The sequence below is a fragment of the Schistocerca serialis genome, chromosome 2, assembly GCF_023864345.2.
Source record: "Schistocerca serialis cubense isolate TAMUIC-IGC-003099 chromosome 2, iqSchSeri2.2, whole genome shotgun sequence".
NCBI classification, from domain to species: domain Eukaryota; kingdom Metazoa; phylum Arthropoda; class Insecta; order Orthoptera; family Acrididae; genus Schistocerca; species Schistocerca serialis.
The window spans coordinates 322,301,802-322,327,337 of NC_064639.1; the positions used below are offsets into that span (position 1 = coordinate 322,301,802).

Sequence of the window (25,536 nt, forward strand, 5' to 3'; positions counted from 1 at the left end):
CCTCTTAGCAATCAAGATGTTGGGAGTCTGCCAGCGCCCGACACTCCTCAACTGGGCGGGACACGGCTGCCACTCCAGTAGCTCAACAACAACAGAAGGCCCCAGCGTCTGACGCAACACTGCCGAGGTACGCCGACCATGGCCAGAATTGGCACTACTGGGACAACTACAACTGCCGTCCTCGTGTCACCGCTTCTCGCCACTGCACACTTGGTCAGAATCCCGAAAAAGTGGCCATAAATAAAAAGAAAAGTTCGGAGTTAAGAAATTTCGTTTAATAGCTTGGCTAGAGTAATGTTGGATCTACCGACTCCCGCAATTAGAAGCGGCCAGCTGTTTCTTCCGAAGGCTGAATTTCAGGTCTTGCCCGGCATTCATTTCCAAGTCGCGTGCTGAAATAGCCGTGCTGGGAAAGTACTGGTCGCTCGGATGCAATATTTTTGTTCAGCGTAACCAGACAGAATTGTTTAAAGTGGAAGCTATTCCAGAAGGTAAGTACTTAATTACGAACACTTATTTCATTATTTAATTATTAATTAACAATTGGTTTTTGTTGATTAACTTCTTACCCGAATGCAAGCAAGAAAATTATAAAACGTGAGCGAAGAAAGAGATGAATTTTAGATTCCACGACACTCCGCCTTCTTTTCCATTCTGTCCTTAAGTATGTACTGTTATCTTGGTGAATCAGCCTTAACATCTAGCTACTAGCCGCAACTGCGATTTTGAGCCATTTTTAAGAGACAGTTGGAAATTGCCATTATTTACACCGAGAAAATACTAACTGACGTTGAAACGTTTCCGAGCTACGCCACTGCTACAGCCAGGCATTATGTCATGAGCACTCATGGTACAAATTGCCAACAGGAGCCCATAGAGAGCTAATCCACTGACAGGACATAATAGCTTCTACACTTTTACCAATTGGTCAGCTGTCAGAAGATGCGTAGAAATCAACAAACAAGTTAATAAGGCAATATTGCCTTAGCTTGGTCCGAAAGTCTTCGCCCTTGAAAAATATGGAGGATATGTTCCGTAATTTCTGGCAACAACCGGTCTCTATATTTTTTCTTTGCGGAAACCGTCTCCGAATAAAATTAAACTTTGTCGTCGAAAGCTGTTGCCCTCTTGGTGCTTGATGTAGAGGATTACGAAGAATAAGCTGCTGAGGATGATGAAGAGGATACAAAGGTCGGTGACAAAGAATATGAAGAAGGAACTGAAAATGAAGAAGAACAAGAAGCACAAGAGCAGGAAGGATTAAGAAAACTTATAAAACTTCCACTTTTTGTTACTAATATATATTCTTAGGTCAGCTGTCAGAAGATGAGCAGAAGTCAACAAAAAAGTTAATAAGGTAATATCGTCTTAGCTTTGTCCGTAAGTCTTCGCCCGTGAAAAATATGGAGGATATGTTCCGTAATTTCTGACAATAACCGGTCCCTATATTTCTTCTTTGATACCATCTGCTAGGAAAGTGAAAGCATTGTCGTCGAAAGCTGTTGCCCTCTTAGTGCCTGCTGTATAGGATTACGAGGAGGAAGATGCTGCGGATGATGAAGGGGATACAAATGTCGGTGAGAAAGAAAGAATTAAAACTGAACTGCTACGCAAAAACAAAAATTATTAATTAATTAACTTGCTATTCGACTTTTGTCTTTGACAATGATAAGACAGGTACTGCATTACAAAACTGTCTTTTGAATGTTTTGCCTAGATGCACACATTATAAAATTTTTACCTGTCTAATACAAACAATCTGTGAAAAAATTTGACTATATATGAATGCGTTTTCTTCGTGGCTGCTGTAAGGAGAGAAAGGGTTAGGTACAGTATGAGTTGGCGGTCGGAGATTTCTGCTTCTCCGGTTATCAGAGAACGCCAGGCAAAGTCGGAGAAAACTGCTACAACTAGCGATGAAGACGCCGTCTCCCTTTGCAATATTCACAGTTGCCGTAAGATTTTCTTTTCTGGAAACACTTTCAGAATGATAAGGTTGAACAACAGTGGCAGTATGATATCTTCTGACTAACAAACTAGTCGCTTAGGGAACATCTTGAACATACAAGCTGACGGCAAAATATTGCTTGCTGTTCGGACCGAGATAGTAGCAGATTCGCCCAATATTGTTAATTCGCGATTACATGTTGACCTCTGCTCTTCAAGTTACTTCTACATGCAAATTTATCTGACCTCAAAAAGGCACAATGTCCAAAAATTACAAGAAAACATAGATGCTCCTCTTTTTTTCCAGCAAATAGCGTTGTCTTCAGAGCAAAGAGCGTTGTCGTATCAAATTACGGCAGCGCATCGTCGCTCATACTCGCAGCCGGAATATTACAATCAGTTAGATTATGTAGGGCCATTACAAAATGAAGATGTAGACCAAAGAGCACAAGAGGCGGAAGATTAAGAAGAACATTCAATTTTTCCTACTAATATATATTTTCCATAATAAATGCTGTAAGAGACGCAGTTTTCTAATAAAGTTTACCATTGAAATTATAAATGTTAACAGCAAACATTTTTTGTCCACTTCATTAATTTTTTCCAAATGATTTTCACTATATTGACTCCGACAGAACATTCAATTTTTCCTACTAATATATATTTTCCATAATAAATGCTGTAAGAGACGCAGTTTTCTAATAAAGTTTACCATTGAAATTATAAATGTTAACCGCAAACATTTTTTGTCCACTTCATTAATTTTTTCCAAATGATTTTCACTATATTGACTCCGACATCTTGAATTTTTCAATTTTGATACAAAAATCGATATCAGAAGCGTCAGAAACCTTGAATTTTTCAATTTTGATACAAAAATCGATATCAGAAGCGTCAGAAACCCCATTACACCCATTTTTGGCCATAATAGAGCATTTTTGAAATTTTGGCAACGTTTTCAGGTTTATGGCCCACCGTGCACCGCGGACCGCGAACTGAAGCCTGAACACACCCGTGGAACATGATACACGCCAAATGTCTTGCTCGAGCCACTCCGTAGCCGTCATTGCACCCCCGATCCGCCACACACTGTTCGCACAGAGAATCAAAACGTTTGGTGTCATAGAAGGGTGCTTAAAATTAAGTGAGGTGATAAGAGTGAGGAGGTTCTCCGCAGAAATGGTGAGGAAAGGAATATGTGGGAAAGGAAAGTGATTATGAATGTTTTAAGACATCAGGGAATGATTTCAGTATTACTACGGGCATCTGTAGAGATGAGAAACTGCAGGAGAAGACAGAGATTGGAATATAACCAACAGATAACTGAAAATATCGATTTTAAGTGTTACTCTGAGATGAAGAGAGTAGTGTAGGAGAGAAAATTGTGGTGGAACACATCAGACCAGTCAGGAGATTGATGATCCCCCCCAACCAAGTTTTAGACACTACATTTATCATTTATTTTCATTTCACGTGAGTCTTACATAGTCTTGAATTGTACCTAAAGATTAAACAGCTAGAGTCAAAGTATTTTGCCTATCTATGGTGAGTCGATGTGTCAGCAGTCAGATCTAGAGGTCCCACCATCAGCTCCACATCACCTTTGGTCCAGTAACAGGCCATCCAAAAGAGACGACCTTTAGCTACAGCTCAGCAATAAAAACATCGACCAGTATCTACGGAAAACTGCCTGTAGGTGGTGTCACCGACTCTTTCGTAAGGTGAGGACAAGAGTGTCTGACTTGGCCAAAGCTAACCACAATATCAGGCAGATTACCCCACGTTATCAGCCAGCATAAAATTCTGATACGGAGACAAAAATGGTGAGCCGTTAAAGGTTTCCTCTTCCGCGGATGAGGTTACATCCTAACAACAGAAGGCTGTGGGTTACAGGAGCAAATGGTACAAAAAGAATAAGATTGAATTCAGAGCGGAGCAACATTAAACATGGTGTGCCGCAAGGTTCAGAGCTCGGCCCTCTCTTGTTATTGACCTTACCTAAATGATTTACTGGGGACGTTTGGGCACTCTTTAAAGACTGTGATGTTTTCTAATGACACAAGCATACTGATAAAGTGTTCAGACACATCCATAGTGAACGAAGTCAAGAGAATAATGGAACAGGCCTACAACTTGTTCACAGCCAACAGCTTAAACCTCAATGCTGCGAAAATTTATGTAATGCAGTTAAAAAAATAAATTAAATTAAATGACATTTTGTTACCTGAAATAGCGATCAATGGGCGTACACTGGATGAGGCTACATTTGTGAATTACCAGGGCATCCAGGTGGATAATACACTGAGGTAACACCAGCAGGTGGAAATAAAACCAGTCATTCCGGTCTGTTTCCGTTAAGAAATCTCTCTGCTGCAGACAAAATTGCTAGCGTACTTTGCATATCTTCACTCAGTTTTGTCCTATGGCACAATATTGCAGCTGAGGTGGAAAAAAGTGTTTGTTTTACAGAAGTGTGAAATAAGAATATTGTGTAAAGCTGATAACCAAAAATCTTGCTGAAGGTTCTTCAGGGACCTAGATATTCTTACACTTACATGAAACAGATAAACTCTCTAACGGTACATGTGGTTAATAACGAGAAAGAATTTAAGACGTCCTGAACAATTCGGAACCACAATGCTAGAAGCAGAAAGATGACCTTGCTGTTTAGCGCCCTCTGCCATAAATCAACACCACCATCATCATCATCAGCATCATCATCACGGACATGCCGGCAGAACGAGACAGGATGGTGGGCCAGCTACGAGGCAGCCGGTACCCAGGACTAGGCAGGCGTGCCCAGCAGGACTATCAGGGTGGTGAACAATGCGACTGCGACTGGAGAACGGCGGCTGTCGGCGACGATCCCCCACGACGTGGAGCTAGCTGGAACGCACTGCGCGGTCCCGACCATCAGACAGCGGCTGCCCGGGTTCAGGTAGTCGGCTGGCTGCCGTTGATTCACAGTCAAAGACGGTGATCGCCGCTGCATCATACGTTCAGCGGCGACTGGCACGGGCTGTGTGCCAAAGAAGGCCCATCTTTACCGATGATGGTAGTGGGGTTTCAGTACCACTGCCGGGGTTCATCTGTTATCACCTGCACTATGTCAAACTGAAGAAGCTTCCTGGCGCCCTACTTCGTTAGCATGCCGAAGCGACGGTACGGAAGCGGCGGCTCCTGCTCAAGTTAGTGTGCAGGCAGGAACGTTGACCAGCTGGCAGGCTTTGGCTGTGGCCTATGCTTTTCGGCTTGCTTTCCACGCCGCTACCTGAAGCGATCGGTCGGTGCGCCACCGTTGTTTTGTCACGTCTTTGACTGAGTTTGTGCACGGCTGCGTGAAGAGACGCTTTATTCACGTATCAATATGAAGTGTCAAATGGTGCAACAATATTCTCGGACTTCCTTCCAACACATCACGCGGCGGAAAACCGATACGCCCGCTGCCGTACTCAAAGGAACGGGCCGGAGCGTATGCAGTAATCTGCGCCTACCTCCACGGCATCCGTTTCCGCGCAATGGCGGGCGCAGCGCTTGCGTCACCGTGAAACTCCTTGTATTTTTTCACAAACTGAATCAGTTTTCAGAATTTCGCTCGCCATTAGCGGTTTGCCGAGATGTAACTGTTTTGTTAGAGGCCAGATTCTGCCTACATGCCTTACAATAACATGTGAGTGGTTAAGGGGAATTTTTGAACCCATTTCATTTTATATTATGGAGCTAACACGGATGTTATAGTCCTATGAAATTTCTGGCGAACTGCCGGATGTCTGTAACTTGAAAACTAAACTAAACTCTGTCCGAACAGGCCTTGGAAGGCCCAACGGACCAGACCGGCCGCTGTGTCATCCAAAGGCTACGGGCGTCACTGGATGCGAATATGGAGGGGTATGTGGTCAACACACCGCTCTCCCGGCCGCATGTCAGATTACGAGACCGGAGCCGCTACTTCTCAATCAAGTAGCTCCTCAGTTTGCCTCACAAGGGCTGAGTGCACTCGGCTTACCAACAGCGCTCGGCAGACCGGATGGTCGCCCATCCAAGTGCTAGCCCAGCCCGACAGCGCTCAACTTCGGTGGTCTGACGGGAACCGGTGTTACCACTGCGGCAAGGCCGTTGGTATGTCTGTAACTTGCTGCCACGATGTTTGGACGCAGAGTCTTCTGTCCATCTTCAGCTGTATACATTACAACATTCCGAGAACACTCTGCACCGAAATATTGTAGGAGTATGTCTTATCCGGCAGTTCGAAATTTCATGGAACAATCTATAAGCTGGAAAAGATTTTAAATTCACGTGGATGTTATATTTGGTCAGACCGCTAATGATGAGCGAAATGCTAGACATCGTTTCACGTTTCAAACATTTTGAAATAAAAGCTAATGGCAACTAACAAATGGCTCTGAGCACTATGGGACTTAACTGCTGTGGTCATCAGTACCCTAGAACTTAGAACTACATAAACCTAACTAACCTAAGGACATAACACACATCCACGCCCGAGGCAGGATTCGAACCTGCGACCGTAGCGGTGGCGCGGTTCCTGACTGTAGCGCCTAGAACCGCTCGGCCACCCCGGCCGGCTAATGGCAACTAACTCAGATTTCCATTTTCAAGACAGGGAAAACTGTTAAAACATTAAAGAGACTCAGTTCATCTGGAAATGTCAGATGTTCCGAGGTAGAATACCACCCCTAACGTAGCTAATCTTTAAAATACAATTTCACTCATTATAAAAAAATCTGTCACGGAAGAAATCTCAGTATCCTGCAAAGCACTTAAATATGTCGAATTAGTGATAATTACAAACGCTGTACAAAAAAACAAACTCATGTCTCACAACTACAGAAACAGTAGAAATGCCGGAAACTGCTTATAGCGACCTCTAGTGCGCATTCCACGCGATTTAAAATCGGTCACTAGACTGAAGGCACGCTCTGGAATCAGCGTATGTCCATGGGTATGCTATGCTCAAATTAAAACAGTGTTCCCTACAAAACGTGTGGTACCTCGGTAATCGTGTTTACTTTGACCAGTCTGTTTCAGTTATCAGCAATAATAATCTGAAAAGTGATTCATTCTAAGTGACACGGACGTCACTGGAAATCGGTATTTCCCGCCGTCAATAACTCCAGTGCATTTTGAATCGGTTTGGATAAAAAGTCTTGCACATGATTCTCTTCCTATCGTCACAGATTTTACTCTAAATTAATTCTGTCATGGAACACAAAGGCTCTGGAAGAGCAGTGAAATAGAAGAGATAGTGTCTCTAAAAGAGGTTATTAGATAAAATAAGCAGGGTAATGGAATGTAGTCGAACTAACTCAAGCGATGGTGAGAGGATTACATTTGAAATTGAGACACTAAAAATAGTAGATGATTTTTGCTATCTGGGCAGCAAACCAACTGATAGCTACTAGAGAGAATATAAAACGCAAACTGGTAATAGGGACAAAAATATTTATGAAGAGGAAACATTTGTTAACAACGAATATAAATTTAAATGTTGGGAAGTCTTTTCTTCAGGTATTTGGAGTATAGCTTTGTATGTTTTTCTATCGAATCGTTTGGGAGCTAACAGAACAGATGCAAAAGATCAGTAAATATCCTTTCGATTTCTTTCAACATTATCTGTACTTCTTTTGATTTTCCGTGCACATTTAAAAAACACGCTCTGAAGACGAGCTTTACCGCCTTCTACAGTAGGCTGTTATCTGAGGTGTCGGGCGACATGCTTTGTGGGATATACTAGCACCATTCTGAGCTGCGAGGCAGAATTTAGTTGGTGTACCGCATAGCGTTTAGCCCCTAAGTTGTATATGGATCTCCGATCGCACTTACGACGATAACGAACAGCAGAAATATATTGTAAAGGTAATAGGCGTCCTCAGTGCGGCTTGTCAAACACAGTGAAAGGAATCCTGGCATTAAGAATACCACATGTTCCACATGGAATTCATTCATTCAGTCATTCACACACTGTGTTCCAGAAATTCCATCATGAAGCGGAGCCCTCGTGAGTGTCGAATGAGAGAAGTTATACATTAACAGGCAGGAGCAGCCACTGATGGCTACTTCTGTATGGTACACTAACAACGAATTATGACTAACGCTAAGCGCTGTTAACATAATCACTCCTACGACACTGTGGTCTAGTGTGCAACATTTTTTAAATACATGCGACGATGCAAAGCTAGTTTTGTGTTGATCTTTTGACGTTGCCACTTTGGCTTCAACTTATTAGGACATGTTTTAAAACAGATCCGAAGATGGCCTTTGCTAAGCGAATCCGGTAGTCTAAGGACCCAAAAATTTTGTGATCATAGACGGGAATAAAAAATTTATTCTACGCTTTCTGGATCACTGTTCTATTCGCGAGTATGTCGCCACTTTTGAGTTAATGAAGAGTCTCGACAACAGATCAGGTGCCTGCACCGCCTGCACTTACACCCCCCTCCAGCAAAGAGCCGCTCACCCACACCTTCCCGTCTCTATCCGCTACAGTCGTTTGACGTCAATACTACAACTAACTATCGCATCTGTGAACAACAGAGAAGTTTATACTGATATGCCCTTAAAATCAGACGTAGCATGGCTGCGATTAACGGGGTATGTGAACTCTCAGAAGAATCTGCACTGGAATTATGAAAATCCTCATCGGTCACATCAAGAGACATCGACAGACGTAGAAGTAACTTCGAGAGTGCTCCGTGGAAACGTTTTTGCACCGTTGTTGGTCATATTGTATGTAGGGGCTTCAGAAAGTAAGTTACACGTGTCGTCCCACAGTAAGAATATTACGTAACAAAAGTGACGCATTGTCAGAAGAGAGCGTGTGTTCCGGGTATGGTGCAGGCACGGATCCGCTGCGGTACAGATAAAAGGTGCGTCACAGAGTGCGAGTGAAACGGCGTTGCAACTGGAAACGTACTCCAAAAGTTGAAGTACGCGGGACAGCATCATTATTGTGACAAAGCATCTAAACTGCAATCAGTTTCAACGTGACAGTCTGGTGGTATGTGGACCAAATGGAATGTCGCGTCTAGCCGTCGTGAAATGGTCCCAATAATTCGACCAAGTATGATACTGCCCGCCCGGTTGGCCGTGCGGTCTAAAGCACGGCTTTTCGGGAGGGAAGGAGCGCCTGGTCCCCGGCACGAATCCGCCCGGCGGATTTGTGTCGTGGTCCGGTGAACCGGCCAGTCTGTGGATGGTTTTTAGGCGGGTTGGTTCCGCCTCAGTTACACTATGTCGGCGATTGCTGCGCAAACAAGTTTTCCACGTACGCGTACACCACCATTCCTCTACCACGAAACATAGGGGTTACACTCGTCTGGTGTAAGACGTTCCCTGTGGGGGTCCACCGGGGGCCGAACCGCACAATAGCCCTGGGTTCGGTGTGGGGCGGCGGAGGGGTGAAGTGGACTGCGGTAGTCGTCGTGGGGTTGTGGACCACTGCGGCTGCGGCGGGGACGGAGCCTCTCCGTCGTTTCTAGATCCCCGGTTACCATACAATACAAAGTATAATATTACAGTACCTGTGTTGTTAAGAACAACAATGCTGTGTTCCTTTGGACGTGCATGCCTGTCAGAAGGAACATTCCGTCGTACTTCTTCAGAATACTGGCACTGCAATATCATATTTATCCGCCGATACCAGGCAGCGAGTTTCCATTGAAATGTCCTTCCCTGTGCGACAATCACATGATGTGTACGACTGCAGGTTGTGACGAATGAACGACGACATATGGATCTGGCCGTAAGTGGTGCACGGATAGCGAAAGCGGTTAAGGTGACCGATCAGATAAAGCGGGAAATCCGGGTTCGAGCCCATGTCTGGAGCAAATTTTCATTGTCTTCATTCCATTGTGCAACGGCTTTGCCGCAGTGGATACACCGGTTCCCGTGAGATCACCGAAGTTTAGCGCTGTCGGGCGTGGCCGGTACTTGAATGGGGTACCATCCAGACCACCAAGCGCTGTTGCCATTTTTCGGGGTGCACTCAGCCTCGTGATGCCAATTGAGGAGCTACTCGACCGAATAGTAGCGGCTTTGGTCAAGAATACCATCATAACGACCGGGAGAGCGGTTTGCTGACCCCACGCCCCTCCTATCCGCATCCGCCACTGAGATGACACGGCGGTCGGATGCACTTGTTGCCTGAAGACGGAGTGGTTTTTTTCTTCATTCCATTGTACAGCTGTTAGTTGTTCGTATTCGCAGCTACGAATAAATTTCATGTAATTCGACCAAGGCCTCAGAGACGTTGGAGATGTTGATCTACCATACAACCCAGGTCTTGTAACTCACGATTTCCATCTTTTCGGCAAGTTGAAAGTATACCTGGTGCGGGAGAGGGAGGGGGGAGGGGGGGTTGAGATTTTCCCAACGATGTGGACGTTCACACAGCGGTTCTCGAATGGCTCAATTTTCCGTGATTTCCCTCAATCGCTCAGGTAAATGCCCGGATGTTTCCTTTTAAAGGACACGATCGATTTCCTTCCCCATCCGTGACACAATTAGCGCTTGTGTGTCGTCTCTAACGACCTCTATGTCGACGGGACGTTAAACCCAATCACCCTTCTTCCCAGAAATCGAAAGACTCCGTAACCAAAGAGCGGATTTTTACTGTCGAGGAATTGAACTTTTGGTAGAACGCGCCGACTGTTGTTTAGAGAGACTTGAAAAATATCTGTGTCACTTTGGGGTGTAGTGCGAAATGCAATAAAAATTATTTGGTTTGCATGATTATGCGTAACTTGCTTTCAGAAGTCCTCTCGTATGTTAATTACCTAGCAGACAATTTTAATAGTAGCCTCAGAATTTTTGAAGATGATCTAGTTATCTACAAAGGTGCACAAATATCAAGTTAAATCTTGATTAGAGTTCAAAGAAGTGAAGAGATTGGCTCCTTTTTTAAATGTTCAGCAATCAAAAACCATCCACTTTACGAAACGAAGGAAAGTAGTGCCCTATGACAACAACATCAATCAGTCACAGTTGGAATTACTCGACCCGTATAAATACTTTCCTGTAACAATTTGGGGGTATATGAGATAGAACAATAAAATAGGCCCAGTCTTAGATACAACACGTGGTAGTCTTCGGTTCATAGCAGGATACTGGGTAAATGCAGTCAGTTTATAAAGGAGATTTCTTACAAATTACTTGTGCGTCTATGTTAGAATACTGTACAAGTGCATGGGGCCCATATGAAATAGTAATTACAGAAGATTTATTAAACGTATACAAAGACAAGTGGTCTCCGGTTTGTTTGACTCAACGGAAAGTGTCATGAAACTGTTGAAAAACCTGAACTGGAGGACGCTTGAAGATAGACTCAAATTATCCCGGAAAAGCCTACTTAAAAAGTTTCGAAAACCAGCTTTAAGTGTAGAATTTAGAGATTCCTCATCTCTCTAGGTACCACTCCCGTAGACAGGGTAAAAACAACATTATACTAATTACGGGGCACACTGGTCATTTGAGCAGTCATTCTTCTTGCGCTCCGTATGCTACTGAAATGAGAGGAGACCCTAACGTGAGGTATCATGCTAAGCATCCTCTTCCATACATTTCAAAATGTTTTGGAGAGTATCTATGTAGCTATAAATTTGGACGTTGAGAAACTTGAACTGGGAAGCACTTGAAGATGGACACAAACTGTTTCGGAAAAGCCTACATAAAAGGTTCCGAAAACCAGGAGTAAGTGTGGAGTGGAAACGGTTGTGTTGTGCAGCTAACGCAACTCAAAGTATTATACCAACTTTATCAACAAAAACACGTCTTCTATTGGGTATGTGAATCTTATCCTTCAATCTTTTTTTGTTTCAGAATACTAACAACTAACGCAAAGTTCAGAGACTATTTCCTTAATGAAATTGTTTGAGTTGACAGTGATAACGCGTCTACCGGTAGATGGTGTTAGGTGTTTGTAATGAAGAAATTATCCGGCTAATACTCCTGACGCACTGCCGGTGTGTGCCGATAAGTAGTCCTAGGTGAAATAACCGTAAGCCTTTCGTATAATTAATGAAAACATACCCTACCATCATAAATCTAGAACATGTGTATTTACTACCAGGCACTGGTAGTTGTAGCTGGCGCCTGTTCTCTTCGCGCCAGTCACGAACGCACATGAAGGGTGAAACATAGACGCCGAGTCGTTGCACGGAATGAGCTGCATCTAGCTAGAAGAATGTAGTATAAATGCGACTGACAGCGCTTTCTTGGCATTTCTTCACAGCATTTGTTACATTCGCACTGACGATGCACACTTTCACAATCTGAAGTCACGCGACTTGTTTCGCTAGATGCTACTGTGCTGTAAAATAGCAGCAAAAACAAGGATAGTTTCTATATATACTTGGAAACATAATACTAAGCTGGGTAGTGGCCAGCAGTATAATTCTGTATTTCTGCATTAAGAAAACAAGCGTATTAATATCGTGTGTTCATTCTTTAAGAACGTGATGCAGAATATGTTTTTTCCGGAAACTTTTGGGGTGCCTTGTTATATGCTCTGTGTACTTTATTTCTTCTTGGTACAAGTAAATAGAAACACTTCCTTCTTCAGATGGCATTGTTATAGGAACGCTACGTTTTGTATTTTCTTGGTAAAAACAAATAATAATACTTTCTTCTACAAACTGACTGATTGTAGATCGCTAAAGTGTATCGTGCTTATCTTAATCAGTTAAGACAAAGAACGACCCTGTCGCAGAATAAATGATGTCGTTAGTAACTGGTTCAAGTTCCTCCTTCACAAGATGGTTTCTATGGAGAGGCCTCGAAAATTCAGAGCACTTACGAGCTAACAATTATTGTTATTATATTATCATATACTAGAAAGCCATACAGATCTTAAACGTCCTAATAACATAAACGCAGGTATCTAAAAGCAACATTTATCCTATAGATTTATGAATGCAGTTACAGGTTGTACAGTATTTAATGCACTTAGCTCACATTCTAGAAGCCGGTCGCTGTGGCCGAGCGGTTCTAGGCGCTTCAATTCGGAACCGCGCTGCTGCTGCGGTAGCAGGTCTGAATCCTGCCTCGGGTATGGATGTTTGTGATGTCTCTAGTTTAGTTAGGTTTAAGTAGTTCTAAGTGTAGGGGACTGATGACCTCAGATGTTATGTCCCATAGTGCTTAGAGCCATTTAACCAACCACATTCTAGAAGAGCGGAATTCAGACCCATCGTATGACTGTTCTGATGTAGGTTCTTTCTAAATTAGCTCCTGATCAACTCTAGGAGCGTGGCTTCGAAAAGATGTGGTCGAAACGACTCCCCACCTTTTGCGATGCAACTAAGATATTTCACTGATCTATGTGAGATACTGATACGTAATAAATATCTGTAGCTGGTAATTTTTTATGCAAAACCTTTGGATTTTGGCTGGTTTGAATTAGCTCAATTCCATCTATGAAAATAGTCACCGGTACCACTAGTAATTTAAAACTATTAAAACTATAAGACTAGTAGGATTTTTAAACTGTTACTGTGAGTAGATATCGGTACCAGATTAAAAAAGAAACTGGTGTAAAAAACTGATCACATTGCTTGAGTTTCATAGATCTTTGCACGATCTCTTAATAATGTTTTAAGGATAATTTATTTTCAACATTAAATATGATGATGTACCTGACAAAAGTATTATTGTGAAAATGACGGTGCTATTGTGGCGAAGCGACAGGAATATTGATGACTCCAGAAAGATACACAGAACATAACTGGTAGCGAAATTGATATAAAATTATCTGTGTAATAGTTTTGACGAAAATATGTATTTAACTAAGGATTAATTTTTTTATTGGAAACACTTTATCTGAAATGAAAATATGACTTCAGTAATACATGTTGAAACGTTAAATTGATTTCCAGTTTTGATGTACTATTAATTATTTCACATATTGCTCAAGGGTCACTTGCTCCGTTAGAAATGCCCTCCATTAGAAATGCCCTCCATCTTTCTCTAGAAAAAATTTAAAACCACAGACACGAAATCACTTACACAAAATAAATTCGCTTTTTAGTAGTAGCGAAAAAGCGTGAAAATGGAACGCCAGCAAACGGTAAATTGCCACAAACAAGGTACACAATAAATTCCTGACTTTCTCTGAGTACGGGCAGCGATTTTCTTACAGGTTAATCAGAGGACGATATCTCACGATCTGCTCTACACACGCAGACTAACTCGAAGCCGTTGCCAAATTTTGCCCATGGGTTCTCTATTTAGATGAAAGTTCAAAAATATTCACAGGATCTTCTGCCTTATTTTAGGGGGAGAATTTTATGTATGTGTCCGGAATTGATAAAGTATATTGCTGAAAACAGTAGTTCTGCAGCAATCTCAGTTCCAAGCGCTCATTCTCGTTTAAATCAGCGAAGCTGTCAAGCTGGAACTTGGCATCATCGATGCCCGCAGTCAGAATATGATTGCTACTTGTAGAATCGAGAAATGTTTTGGTCATAATCATTTTATTAAGTCGGGACTGGATATTATATTTTAGCCGTTTCTACAACAAATATTTTTCTTCGCCGAACTTTATGTCTGCGGTGTTATGTATCATCTTGAAAAACACGAAGCCCGCAAAGTCGCCGAGATTGCTTCGGTTACGAGAATCATTTCTATTCAAGATATCTTACTTACCAAGAAACAGTGGTTCATCCCATATCTTTTCCTAATTATATGCATCTCCCTCTCTTGCAAATTGTCCAATAATTAATGCATGTAGTTGTCAGTCATGAACTATTTAGTGTCAGATCTATAAAATACAAATTATTAGTAATCAATCATCATTATCCATGTACAATGATGATTCCTCGGGAAACTGAAGCCAGACGGAAAGCTCATGACACTGATCATCCTAGTATTCAAGTTTTCAGTCGAAACATCTCCCTGAGTTCATATTTTAACTGTAGTCTGCGGCTGAACTCAGTGATAATGAGCGCTTCGGAATTGGGATGCAACCTCGAAAGAAATATAAATAAAAAACAAAGTATAGCTGTAAAATTGAAATTTCCTGAAAAATATTTACAGCGTCTTTACTGTTAACCATCGAACCAACAATGACGTCACTGGAGACGAACATGAAATTAGTTTAACACTCGCAAGGAAAAAATATTTTTTATGATCGAGGACCATCTCCTGCAATTCGCACAGAGGAAATAAGCGAATTTCGGATATTAAAAGAATTGGTTGGAGCAATATTTGAATCAAGTTCTTTCTGAACATCAGTTTGTCTTACGAATTTGATGTATATCATTAAAAGTAAGTGCTATAAGTACTTTCATCTTCCTGATTTGCCAATTAGTTCACCTTATCTTCAGTCATTGCCTGCCTTGTGTCATTAAGGAAAATAAAATATAACATCAATGAATTTGCACCTGATCTTCAGGTATGAAGTTGGTAAATTTTTCTGGGATGACTATGCGCAATAGATGTTGACCCATCGTCACAAACGGCCGTAAAACTCCAGAGGCGATAGCTAAATTTTCCTAATCGCACGACTGCCTAGCTGTGTTATCGGTAACCCTCCATGCACTAGCAGCCGTAAATGCCCTGGAAGATTTAACTGCACTTGTGCATGTTGGGTGAACGTAAATGGCGCAGACTACCGCACTCCTAATTGCGTCGTAGTGGCTGCAAACTCGTTCCAAATAGGGTCATAAAAGTCACCACTTGAGCACGTTCCCTACGTCGTCCCTCTACAGCACAAGTGGCAAAGCAGCGAGTACCTTGATTCGGATGGAACGGACCTGGTTTCAATTGCCAGTGTGGTAACTCTTTCTCTCTCTCTCTCTCTCTCAACGACTGCAAGCAAACGTTGTAATGCATCTCTAATGAAGGTTAAGGATAGTTTCGTTGCCTGGTCTATTACTGCCCCACAGCTAAACGACTTTCGCCGTAACAGCTTCGTTGTAGTGGAAAACGGCAACCGCCACTAGTGTGTTGGCGAACGCAGTGCGAAAGCGGCAAGTGGTGACGATGGCAGTCAGGTGGTGGAAAGTGGAGCAGCGTGCATCGCTAGTAGGCCTACATGCCAGGCGCCAAAGTGCGTTGCGGGTAAGCATATCCGCCAGGCGTCAGAGGAAGGATCTGGTGAGCGTACCTGTTAGTGGTCTGCGGCGGCGATGTGGACTCGGGACCGTCCTTCCTTCTCCGCGCGCTTCCTCGCAGCGTCTCTGGCCCGTGTCGACGCGCCCACCTGGCGGAGCGGATATCGACCACGCGGACTACCGGAACCACCCCACTTCGGCGCCGCCGCTCAGGAAACACCCCCGCGACTGCCCATAAAAATACATGGCGTGGCATAGCACACTTATTTTGACGTGTGGGCTTGGGTGCTGCGGAAGTGGCTACCACCTGGCCGGCGGCGCCGCACCTGCTGGCGGCGGTTGCCTTCTCACGGCCGCCTCGGCCGAGAGCCGAACGTGTCCCGACGCGACGACCGGAATAGATTTTTTACTACTTCTCCGTGAAATATGGCACTCCAGCGGATGTGCGAAGAAGTTTCTGCCTTTCTTTGGCCTAAAGTACGCCGAATGCATCGCCACCAACCACCAGCGGTTTGTGTGTGCTCTTCAGGTCTGTGCATATGGCAGCCTTCCTTAAAATATTGTTGCTAGCTCAGTTTGTCTCGGTGAGGGAACCGCACCTGCGCGACGTGGAGAGTTTTCAAACGGTTTATTACGTAAAACCTACATATCGGCTAAACTCAATCACACTGCAGTCCTCTTGCCTATAAAAGACAATTATGCAAGACAGGTTCTGGCGTAAATGGCATGGTACGTGTGAACTTTTAATCTTTTCAATTTACCCTTCCTAACAAGGGCCACCCCCGCCACAGGAGCTTGCACATCTCATAAAAACATCGTACTGCCAAATGCGAGAAACAAACTCACAGACTTCTTACTAGCAACGAAGGAAGCCTAATGATGAAACACTTGGCGTCTTATAGATACTGGACTACTGATAAACCTCGACTTGGGTTCGTAATTGTCAAACTATATGAAATTATATTATCTACAGCTTATTTACATTGATCCAACCCTCTTGAACCAGGCAAAAGTTCGTTTACATCATTGTCTCTTGCAGCATGACCCAGATACCGGGAGTTGAAGTTAGAAAAACTTTCATGTCAAATTCTTGCCTATTTACGTGAAAGCGATCTGGTTAGATCTAGCCTGGGAAACTTATCCGTCTCTGGAAAAGATGTATAGGATGAAACTATTCGCTTTGCCATAAATGGAATATTTTGGGAATCAAAAATGGTTCAAAAGGCTCTGAGCATTATGGGATTTAACTTCTGAGGTCATCAGTCCCAAGAACTTAGAACTACTTAAACCTAACTAACCTAAAGACATCACACACGTCCATTCCCGAGGCAGGATTCGAACCTGTGACCGTAGCGGTAGCGCGGGTCCAGACTGTAATGCCTAGAACCACTCGGCCACTCCAGCCGGCTTTTGGGAATCGTGGCCCATATACATTTTTATGTAAGCAGATCACTACTGGGAACTGAACCAGAAAAAGGCTGAGTCTTGTCACATCTTGCGGCCAGATTGGGCACTTGTCTCCTCCGCCAAACATAACACATGTGTTTGACTCCCATTCAGTAGAAAACTGTACAAGAATACCTAGAAGATTTGCGGCTTCAGCATTGGCACGTCAGCAAGCAAACCAGGAGGACAGGGTGGGGGAAGGGCAACAGCAAACAACAACGAACAGATACTTGAGCAGGTCTTTGTATCGTAGCCACATACGAATACTAAAAAAAAAATATTTACTGGAACTAGAGGGATACCAGATGTCGCCAACGTGAAAGGCACTTTTAAGCCATATCTAAATACGACACGAGCCAAATTAACAAAGGAAGTTAATTTTTTTTGTCTCTTTATTTCAGCTAAATGTATACCAGATTAATTGTTGTGTTAAATTCTTTTGTCACTACTAAAGAAGTTCATTATTTTTAGTATTTGAAAAATGTTGTTACCAAGGGAAATTCATCAGTCTTACTCATTAGTGCAAATGAGTCATGTGGAGAACAATATTCCTTTATTTTCGCCTGTCATCGTAGAATTAGATTATTATTTTTTAAAGGGAATCTCTGTGGTAAATAGCCATACTAAAGATCCAGTCGTGTTGGATTAGATCCCCGGGCAGCCATATGACCTATCACTTATCACTGTTTTTGCCTCTGGGAACATTACCCAATATGAAAAGTGGCGAGCTTTACCGTGTTTCAGAATATACGTTAATCTGTAGGCCGCCCTATAACTGACTGAGAAAATCAGTTCAAAGGTTGGAGATAGGCAATGGCATACCACCTTCAACTGGAGCATGCCTTTTGAAGCTCCTTTAGGTTGATGACAGTTTTAAATTTTTTTACTTTAAGCTGAACCTTATGTTCATTATCTTAGAAGTACACAATTTCTAGATTATATGTCAGAAAATACCGTAAATTTCATACTTTCCTCATATTCTGCTTTCCTTATTAGTCCTATGTTTCTTTAGAAGCACCCTTCTGAAGCATTGTTGTTGTAGCAAGTAAGTCACTTCTCGAGTCAATTGTTTCACATTAACTAATATACTTGTTGGAAAGAAAGAGGGACAGACATGAGCACCAAGAAACTGTAATATTCGAATGCCCATATTTATTAGTTTCGATAACACTGTCATCTCCTGTTAGACGTAATCAAGTCATACTGACCACAAACGTGCAATTGTTATGATACACAGTGAAGCATTAAGGTTCGTACGAAACTTTAGTTTGTGTGCCTGTATAATATCATACTCCAATAATATGAAGCTACCTATACATCACAATAAGCTCACACATTAATTGCCAGAACAGCATGAAAATGCGTGGTTTAAAGTTCATCAGCTACTTTGTTATTGAAATATGCAGCTACACAGTTGCAAATTAACAAATCTTTTCTAAATTCTTAATTTTTCTTATATGATGAAAATAGCTCGTCCTAAGAAACCAGTATGACTTGATTATGAGGACAAGAGGATGATAGTTTACCGAATCTAGTCGTCAGTATGTGATTCTTGAAGTTTTCTCGGCCTAGTGAATGTTCTGAGTTTCGGGATTACAGTTGGATCATGTTGACTTCTTGCCACAATATTTAGGCTGGGAACCGTTCAGCCACACTCAGGTGTCCGCGGACAAGAAGTCAACATGATCCGACTGCAATCCCGAAACCTCATAGAACAGTCGTCAGTAAATAATATTTTGCAGCTTCTTGGCTCTTATGTATCCTTTATTCCAAGTATTTGGTAGCTGAGGATCACCAACTAGCAAAAAAAGTAGTCTGTGCATTAGTGGTATGCGTTTGTGGTGTTGATCATGTGGATAAGGCAACGAGTTACAGGCTCCAAATCCAAGTATGCTGATGGGGAAGGTGATTATCAGTAAAGTAATTGCAATTCTGATTTTGATGGCGAAGCAGTGGACCTTCGTAAAATCATTCATTTCATTCTGCTGCCATTCTTACAGCGTCAGAAAGATGTGCAATTTTGGCAGGTCTGTGTCCTTGTACACATTCCTCTTTAAGCCAATGCGCTCTCTAGGAAGGCCTACTCCTCTGGTAATGTCAGCAGACCTGTCCATCAGCATGTGACCATATGTGGACGCGATGGGACGAAGTTTCTTCCGAAAACATCTCCTGACTAACCGCGATAACAGGTAGAATTATCGCGGAATTGTACCTCCCATGATTACATCACTCTCTATTATTTCCTCTGTCTACGATTACACGAGTGAATTCTAGCTAGATAAGGCTATACAACACACTGAAACTGTTGAAGGAGACAGTCTCTCAATGTTGTTGTATTATATGAATAATCCATTTTTTCAATTGAAAGAAATGCATTAACTTTCGTTGATCCGTATTTAACACGAGGAACGCCGTCAAAATTAAGCAATTACATCAATGGACAGGTTCGGGAAAGCATGTATCTCATAGTTTACTTAACGTGACTTATGCAACCGACCTATTCGTTCAAACTGCTGCAGTAGATAGCAAAAAACAGCAAAAAACACCTATTTAGAATAAAAACACATCATCGCTGACGTCTTACGATGGCAGGGAATATTTACAAGTGTATCAAGATCCTTCCTATAATAAAAGACAAACGTTTACGTGAGTTGATCCATTTGGACCACGAAGTGCAACGCGCGAGCATTAAAGTTCATGGAATTACTATAGCATTAATCTCTCCTGAACAATAACTGCCAGACATTTCTGTCGTACTACGTCTTATGATTCAACGGCGATTTCATGCATAGCTACATGATATGTGGCCACTTGGATCATGTCCACACATTCGAAGGTAGGTTAGCTCTGACTTCGAATGACGCCTTATTGGATGGGCTGTGTGCACTGATTTTCATTCAATTCGGAAATTTCGTGAAAATAGGAATACCTCAGAAAGTAGAAGGAATTGAGTAGATCGCACAGCATTGCAGCCTGCTAACTGCATCAGTACACAGCAGGCATCTCTTTCGAGAATAGGATGGTAGTTGGTGCTGCGAGAGAAGACAGTTTGGATAACTTAGTTTAGTAGCGTTGAAGCATTAATTACCGAACAAACTGTGATTCAGATACATTGGAAAATTGGCAGTATTTGAAAATCTGTTTAAGTGCTATACGTTTAGTTAGTAGTCTGAAATTTATACTTGGGTTATCACTAAAAATATTCATCTACAAAGGCATACCCAACAAAAGGCGAGGTGAAGCTTTCAGAAATTGCAATATTTAAAGGTGTGTCAAGTGTTCTAATACATGATTGAATGAGTTTTCTGCGTAAGACGGCCACACTACTGCAGAACTTTTGCGCTGTGACAGTTCAAGACAGCTGAAATTATCGGAATGAGCGATCCATACTGATAAAAGCAAAAATTGTGTACGTTAATGAGTTGCTCATATGCATTTATTTTAATATTAAAAATTTACAGTAGTCTCAAATAAGCAAATAATTACATCGATATTCCCAAGAAACTCATTCTGAAGTTTATCAAGAAAATATTTAACACAGAATAAATAAAATCAACGAAATTACGTCTAATACTTTATTTAATAATTTCATTTTATTTTATTCACTTGTAGTTTTAGAGTGTTGGTCAGAGAACATTGCAAATAAATCGGATGAAATATTAACTGTGAGAGCTACACCATGTATCTGCTCATTTTTCTGCATGGGTGCAATTAATTTTTAATTTTCAGTCACATCTCGTGTAACAGTACAGGTCTGTTTTTTTTTAATTCTCTGCATGGAACTCTACTGCCATAGATATAAGCCAATGTAAAACATTTCACTATCTCCATAACAGGAGAAGCAAGTGATTTTGCGAGATTAGGAGGATGTGATGGCGACTGGGTGCAATGTAAGCACTGTAAGGAGGGGGTTGGATCTGGGGCTAGTTTTTGCGAAAAGCTCCCACGCGCAACTGCTGAGACGATAACATCTTGGTGCAGATTGTGAAGGTATTCTCGTCCATGGGAAGTTTATGTGGAATGCAATGGAGTTCCCGACAGTCTGTCCATGAGTCTCATTCCAGACCATGAGCGTCCGTTTCTCCACCCCTGCACCCCGTTGGCAGTTTCTACCTTCAACAAAAGGACACACCAGCTCATCAGTCCCGAATCATGTCGAAATGATTCAAGAAACAAACCACGCAAAAATCTGTGTAGACCGCAATTCACTTTACCTCAATGCTCTCATACTCAGCTCTGTATCTTGTGTTGCGGGCGGTGTTTGAGCGGTGATGGAACGGAATTGTCCCCAAGGATTTCGGTGGTACGAGTCTATGCCAGGGCATTTCGTCGCCATCATTATGGTGAAAGTGCGTTCTAGACGCCATTATGTGGGTATCTCTAATTCTGTAGTTCACGAAAGTATTTTTGCAGTCATAACGACACAAAGCGAAAAAGAAAGTATAAATAATTTTATTCTGACGGAAAAACATTGCTTTTACTTTCAAGCGATAAACCATAGCTCGTTTATAATGGCTTGTTTTGTTATGACGTTAGACGAAATGTCTGCAAGTACATAACTCACTGACCATCGGTTTCTGGGTCTTCCATACCGGTGACATCATTGTACAAAGAGTACAGAACTGTGCGCTCTGACAGAAATAAAATGCGGAAAGTAGCTTATCGAGACAACCAGTTATATTTTATTTTCGGCTAATATATTTTGCTTACTCCTTTTTATTAATAAAGTGATCCAAACTGATAGTGGCTTGTTTCGAATGAGCAATGCGCAACTCCTATCTTGATCGCGCCATTTCTTGTGGTGGAGCTCCATAGCCTTCCGCATAGTTGTTTGAAGTGTCTCCCGTCTTTCTTTTCCTTGACAGACAAAAATAATGAGCGCTCAACAGGTGACCACCTGTGCACGAACGGTCGCGTGTTTTTACAGGAATTAATGTTTGGAGGCATGACGATGTAGTCGTGTATTGAGATATCTGCTGTTCTGAATTGTTTTCGATATGAAAGATCGGAATTTCGTGCACAAATGACTGGAGATATTTAGGAGCTCACAAAGAGTGTTTACCCCACATTGGAGTGACAATTTGTATAAGCGGCTGGAGTTATTCAGCAGCTGCTAGTGAACAACAATTTGTACACAGAGGAAAAGTAACTGACAGTTATTTCTATCGAGGTCCCATACCGGGAACCCTATTTGGGCACGCAAAAGGTTTCCTGGTTAGTTAGCGTTTAACGTGCATCAGTAGTAGGGCTAGACCTAGTGGTAATTATCTCAGAGTGTTGATTTGTAACCGCTATCATAACGCTGTACCTCACATTGTTTTTTGTAAATAATGGAAGCCTCCCATTTGATTGGTTGAGTCACTATTGCAGATGACTGAGTTGCCAGAATTTTGGTAGTACGCTATTAGTTCAAACTGTACGACCTACATGGTCCCAGGATCAATACGCCGCGATACTAAATTAACCAGGTAGGTGACTAAAATGTTATTGTTCTTGTGTTTCTCGCTCCGATGACTAGTTTGATCTACATCTACATTTATACTCCGAAAGCCACCCAAAGGTGTGCGGCAGAGGGCACTTTACGTGCCACTGTCTTTACCTCCGTTTCCTGTTCCAGTCGCTTATGGCTCGCGGGAAGAACGACTGCTGAAAAGCCTCCGTGCGCGCTCGAATTTCTCTAATATTACATTCGTGATTTCCTCGGGAGGTATAAGTAGGGGGAAGCAATATATTCGATACCTCATACAGAAACGCACTCTCTCGAAACCTAGACAACAAGCTACACCGCGATGCAGAGCGCCCCTCTTGCAGAGTCTGCCACTTGAGTTTGCTAAACATCTCCGTAACGCTATCACGCTTACCAAATAACCCTGTGACGAAACGCGCCGCTCTTCTTTGGATCTTCTCTATCCCCTCTGTCAACCCGACCTGGTACGGATCCCACACTGATGAGCAATACTCAAGTATAGGTCGAATGAGTGTTTTGTAAGCCACCTCCTTTGTTGATGTACTACATTCTCTAAGGACTCTCCCAATGAATCTCAACCTGGCACCCGCCTTACCAACAATTAATTTTATATGATCATTCCACTTCAAATCGTTCCGTGCGCATACTCCCAGATATTTTACAGAAGTAACTGCTACCAGTGTTTGTTCCGCTATCATATAATCATACAATAAAGGATCCTTCTTTCTATGTATTCGCAATACGTTACATTTGCCTATGTTAAGGGTCAATTGCCACTCCCTGCACCAAGTGCCTATCTGCTGCAGATTTTCCTGCATTTCGCTGCAATTTTCTAATGCTGCAACTTCTCTGTATACTACAGCATCATCCGCGAAAAGCCGCATGGGACTTCCGACACTATCTACTAGGTCATTTATATATATTGTGAAAAGCAATGGTCCCCTAACACTCCCCTATGGCACGCCAGAGGTTACTTTAACGTCTGTAGACGTCTCTCCATTGAGAACAACATGCTGTGTTCTGTTTGCTAAAAAACTCTTCAATCAAGCCACACAGCTGGTCTGATATTCCGTAGGCTCTTACTTTGTTTATCAGACGACAGTGCGGAACTGTATCGAACGCCTTCCGGAAGTCAAGGAAAATAGCATCTACCTGGGAGCCTGTATCTCATATTTTCTGGGTCTCATGAACAAATAAGGCGAGTTGGGTCTCACACGACCGCTCTTTCCGGAATCCATGTTGATTCCTACGCAGTATATTCTGGGTTTCCAGAAATGACATGATGCGCGAGCAAAAAACATGTTCTAAAATTCTACAACAAATCGATGTCAGAGATGTAGGCCTATAGTTTTGCGCATCTGCTCGACGACCTTCTTGAAGACTGGGACTACCTGTGCTCTTTTCCAATCATTTGGAAACTTCCGTTCCTCTAGAGACTTGCGTTACACGGCTGTTAGAAGGGGGACAAGTTCTTTCGCGTTCTCTGTGTAGAATCGAATTGGCATCCCGTCAGGTCCAGTGGACTTTCCTCTGTTGAGTGATTTCAGTTGCTTTTCCATTCCATGGATACTTATTTCGATGTCAGACATGTTTTCGTTTGTGCGAGGATTTAGAGAAGGAACTGCAGTGCGGTCTTCCTCTGTGAAACAGCTTTGGAAAAAGGTGTTTAGTATTTCAGCTTTACGCGTGTCATCAACGTTACGCGTTTGATGCAGATCTCCACAACAATCCACCTGCAATTTACATACATTTTAACCTGACCATAATGGCAAGAATACAGGTTGTGCAGTGGGTAAAGATTCCTTCTACAGATCATGTAGCGTAAAAGTAAGAAGTGTTGCAGGGAATTGTGAGATACTAAGAATAATTTATGAGTCCAAGTGAAATAGCATTGGCTAACATACTGAGACACGAGTGTCGGAGTAGGGCATTAGCTGCTGCATATTTGTAATCATAGGGAATGTCCATGGATATATGAAATATTACGTTGAGAGGATCTAGGAGAGAAGGAACTGTCAGATGACTTAATAGTAGGGCATTAGCTGCTGCATATTTGTAATCATAGGGAATGTCCATGGATATATGAAATATTACGTTGAGAGGATCTAGGAGAGAAGGAACTGTCAGATGACTTAATAGAAGACGAAATGGATGTAGATTTGGAAAACGTATTGGATACAGTATTAGTCATTTTGACAGAGACCTGGAGTACCTGCGATCAAGTAAAGGACAAGTTATAGTTAACTACCCTTTTGAGTTTCTAAAATCACTGGGAAAGTGCAACTCTACAACTATTTCAGTTAGTGTGTAGCATTTATAATACTGGAGGTACACCACTGAAACTTCGGAAAAAAATATATCATCCACAGATTCCCGAAGATAGCAAGAGCAAGAAAATGCAATAACTATCGGAAAATTAGCTAAAATTCATGCCTGTGAATTGCTGACAAGATTAAGACACAGAAGAATGAAAAAAATAGTTGATGACCTGTTAAATGACTTATTAGTTTGGGCTTAGGGAACGCAAAGGCAGTTGTGACGTTGCGCTTCATAATGAAAGCAAGACCCAAGAAAATTAAATACACTTTCATAAAATTTGTCAACTTACAA

The 25,536-nt window shown here is 42.2% G+C and overlaps 1 protein-coding gene and 1 pseudogene across 1 annotated transcript in view; both read right to left on the reverse strand.

Annotated features, from left to right (window-relative positions):
- LOC126457125 (inactive ubiquitin carboxyl-terminal hydrolase MINDY-4B) overlaps positions 1–25,536 on the reverse strand; it is a 496,867-nt gene that overhangs the window by 265,989 nt on the left and 205,342 nt on the right. The gene's annotated exons all lie outside the window — the stretch shown is intronic.
- LOC126459681 (5S ribosomal RNA) lies at positions 5,951–6,068 on the reverse strand (annotated as a pseudogene).